A 4765-nucleotide genomic window follows, 5' to 3' on the forward strand; every position below is an offset into this window, starting at 1 on the left:
CATACATCAGAGGCATAACAGAAAAAATAAGAGCAACAATGAAAAAACACAACATAAACACACCAACAAAACCATACACAACAGTTAGAAACAGACTAGTACACCCAAAAGACAAAATATCAGCTGGACTTAAGTGTGGAGTCATTTATGAAATCCCATGCAAACTCTGCAATAAAACATACATAGGAGAAACCGGACGCCAACTCAACACACGAACAATAGAACAAAGAAAGGAGTGTGAGAAAGAGGCAAATCGAAAACACACAAGAGCAGCAAAAGAAGAAGCAGAAAGCACAATAAAGAAGTCAGCCGTAACAGATCACTGCACAAGAGAAAACCATGTAATGGACTGGGACAACACAAGGATCATAAACACCGAACAACAGAAATACAAAAGATGGATAACAGAAGCTATCGAGATAAGGAGACGTGGATGTGGGACCATGAACAGAGACGATGGGGTCTACACATTGGATCGTGCATGGGACTGCATCATCGGAGAGGGGAGAGCGGGCAGCAGAGGGCGACAGCGTCCTCTGCTGCCCACGGATAAACGGAGTAGGAAGTGACGCCACCATCAGCCTCAGCTCTGAGGATGTTTTGCATTCGGCAAACGAAACGTCAGCAAGGTAAAGAAAAACCTTTCCTGTGTTTTAAAAAGAACCAAAAATGGAATTTTGATGTGGGTTTATTGGTGATGGTGTTTAATCCAAATCACATCCTCTGAATCAAAATTAATTTACTTTTTTTGTCATTTTCTAATGATTGTAACCACATAACTGCAGGGTCACATACATGTATTGGTCTTAAAACTATTTATAGCAATAAAAAGTCATTTTTCAAGATATTTTAACAAAACTGCAACTTGTATTTTCCATTGGTTCCTGAGAGATTTTTATCTGAACCATTAGCTTAGGCATAGTGGGGTTTAACGGGATGCCGTCTCAACTGTTCCACCTAGAATGAACAGCCAAGTTATTAGAGTCTCTCCGAATTTATCCCACTCTGTTCCTTTTTTTAGATTCTAATTTGGTTCTGCTGTGATTTATGTCTCGCATCCGAGGGGAGGAAGGGAAGAAGGGGAGGGCTGTGCGTCACAGTCGCCCATGAACATAGATGACAAATTTTAGGGGAGACATTTGGAGTTTATAAAGCAGAACTGTGCCAACAAACAGACAGATTTCATAAGGCTGGAGGGTCCTGGGTGTTTCTGGCTCAGACAGAACAGAGCTTGTCCCTTTGCAGGTTTCAGCTGAGTTCCTCAGGGCACGCATGCGCCCACAGACGTCTCTCAGCACATAGAGACTCACGGTTTTCACTTATGCAGCATGTAAAACCTTTAATCAAATAAATAGATTTACTTGTCTTTGTTGCAAAATCACATGTAAAACATAAATTTGATCAAAGTTGTCTAGGAGCCGAACATGATCAGAAATACTAAAAAAAACTGGTTTTCTTCCAAAGTTGTAAACATTCAAAAGTTTGCCTGTTTTACATTTAACATGTCAAACCACGCGTAAACATATCAAACAGTCAGGATTTCTGTTTTGTGCAAACCTTTGCAGAGTCGTGCATGAAAACTGTGGTGCACTTTCCAGCACCTGCCAAAATGATGAATGGAGAGTGAATTTATTTTGCGGTTTTGCAGCATTTCCTTACTGCAGCACAGTTCTTACTTTGTGGGTAAAAGCAAACTGACTTCTTTTTCTGAATGAGCATTTTGTGTTGATTTAAACTTACTTTAAATAATGTTTATCTGAACAGGAGATTGTGAAATACTGAGTTAATGCAGCTTTAGAATAATCTGATACTGCGTAACCATAACGAAACCAGGAACATCAGTTTTAACCAAAAATAGCTCAGCTGCCTGTTTGTAGTTTGCTAATAATCATATTGAACAGCTAAAAATATGTTTAATTCAAATTAACAGTAAATAGTTTCCAGCTTCTCCGTCCTGTTGGTTGAAAGTGGAATTACAACTGTCATAGATAGCAAAACAATGCTAATGAGTGGTCTAGTGGTAGAGTGTCCGCCCTGAGACTGGGAGATCAGGGTTCGATTCCTGGTCAGGTCATACCAAAGACTTTGACACTCAGCAAAAATGGGTTGGATTGGGGGTTAAACCACCAAATGGTTCCCGAGTGTGGCTGTGTCTGCAGCTCGCCGCTCCCCCAAAGGATGGGTCAAATGCGGAGAACAAATTTCACACACACATCAGTGTGTGTGACAACTAATGGGACTTTAACTTTAATGAAAAGCTAACACTAACGTGGACCTCCGTGTATTTCTCCCATTTTCAATCAAAAAAAAAAAGTAATCCATCCCAGCTGTTTCTGTCCTTAACTCTTTTTATATCGGGCTTTAATCAGCTTGGCCTAACACCAAGACGTCTGCTCGGGTTCTTCTCGGCTGCCATCCCCTGAGAAAAAAAAATCTGCCTTACCGATCCAGCTAGCTCCTCCTGAGTGTGGACTCTCACGATGGCGATGAGGAAGGTATGGAGCTCTGAAGATGACCAAAACTTGCTGGTACTTGCTGGCATTTTTTCACATTCAAGTACAACTAATGAAAATACTAACAACAAAACTCTGTTTGTTTTGCTTGTTGCAAGTAATGATGTATTTCTGTCAACCAATCAGTGGACTGTGTTGTTGCTCTGCCCTAACCCTAACGCTCAAGAAATGTCTGGACCTACAACAGAAGGGGGCCAAAATAGTCCTGTGACTGGTGCGGTTTGGGTTGGTTGTCTGGACCGGTTTTACAATCTGAACAGAAAAATTAGCAATCCGATCCCTCCCATTCCATGCCAAAATGGAGTCAATGGAAATAAGTTCTAAAATAAACCACAAAGTTAATTCACATTCAACGTGCTGATGTCTGGTTTGTAGTCATGCTAATTACAAACTTTTACAAGCTGATAAATCTCAAAGTACATGACTGGCATGGTCGAAATACCATCATTATATTTCATATAAATTGCAGCACAACATATGTGTGATCCAGGGCATGAAGCAGAGCGATATGCATTCAATTTTGTTCTTCCGGGGACCCATGAGCCGACCGGAAAGGGAGTAGACTTAAGCCGGGCGTACACTGTGCGACTTTTTCACTTCTTTGAGCCGATTTTCCACTCGTGCGAGAATCCACGAGATCGGGGCGAGTTTTGCGCCGAGCGTCGTGTAGTGTACAGGGGGTTATGAGAGGCGATTAACACCACGTGACCAGCTACCGATCAGCAATCGTGAGCTCGCACGGACTTCTGGCGTGTTTAATATTTTGCTCGTCCCTCGTGAGGTTATCGCACTGTTGAAGCGGCGCTGCGAGCAGCTGCGACCCAAAAAGTATCAGAACCGCTCACGGCGCATGCGCAATCCTGCATCAACGCCGCTCGCCAGCTATTTCCCTAATAACACACGCTGTTCGTTTTTATTTCTACACATTTTTTTACTCACAAAGGTTGTCAAGAAAGCGTGTTTGTCGTGTTCATGTCAAATTAAACTGATCACAAAACACAGATTTACTTTCTTTATTTCGTTTTCCTCATCCAACCCCCATAAATCCCTGTGTGTCCTCCTGCAGCACTCCCGAAGGACAACAGGCAAGACAAGACAAAAAAGTTTGACATGTTGAGTAAAAACTGCTATTTTTAGGGCCGACGTGTTGCTACCAGACGTACAGTGTGAGCAGTCAGGTCGCATCCGAGAACTGGGTCGTGCAGTGTGAGCGCCTGGCTCATGAGATCTGCCCTGCGAGGAAGTTGTACAGTTTGAGCTGAAGCTGAGTGCTACGAGTGAAAAAGTCGCACAGTGTCCGCCCAGCTTAAGGCTCCCTATAGCAACAAAGCCAGGTCAACATCAGTCTGGGATTTTGTAGCCTCCTTTAGCTCCTTCAAATGAGTGTAGACCACGCCAATGTTCACTCTGGTTTTAGCTCTTTGTTTCTCCTCCAAAGGTATTACTCTCTTACTTCCAGGCTCCACCCTGATTCCAACAACAACAACAAATACTTATTTTTTTCTTCTGTTGTGCTTTTAATTGGTGGTTGGTGAACTGATGAAAGCTAACTGCTAGCCAGAAAATAGCTAACAGCCATTAGGCATTAAGGAGCACCTAGGGCACCTACCCGCTCCACAAAACTAAGCAGTGAAGTTGGTAAAGTTTCTACCAACACAATCACTGAACCTCACTTTTAAAGGAATTGAGTGTTAAAAATGCTTTGTGTCGCTTAAAGGCGTGGTTCACTTGTTTTTATCAAAACATTTGCAGTGGTCTCTGGTAGAAATTAACGCTTTGTGAAGAAATACACTACTTGATGTCAAATGGTTTTATTGACGAGGATGAAGGAGCCCTGCGGCGACATACAAAGCTGAGTGAGCAGAAGCTAACGGCAGTGTGAAGCAGCAGCATGGGCTGAAGACCAAAGCTATGCAATGCGATAAAATAGGTAAATAAATGCAGCGCAACTTAGCATGCATACTGACAATGTGACCATTACATTAGCTTAACAAGCAGGTGAAGACTTACAGATACAAGTCGAACAGTGGCATGGATAGACAGCAGTGTTGAGCAGCAGCAATCCAAATGAGAAGCATCAGTATGTACAGTGAGGGATAGTCACATGTATGTGACTTCAGGCACATCCCTGCAGGGGATAGTCACCTGTACGTGACTTCAGGCACGTCCCTGAATACACCTTTTTCCCTCGATGCTTGATTGCAACACACCCTAGTGGCCAGTGGTGACCTCTGCACTTTGTAAGTCCTAAT

The sequence above is a fragment of the Nothobranchius furzeri genome, chromosome 2 (genome assembly GCF_043380555.1).
Source record: "Nothobranchius furzeri strain GRZ-AD chromosome 2, NfurGRZ-RIMD1, whole genome shotgun sequence".
Taxonomy (NCBI): Eukaryota; Metazoa; Chordata; class Actinopteri; order Cyprinodontiformes; family Nothobranchiidae; genus Nothobranchius; species Nothobranchius furzeri.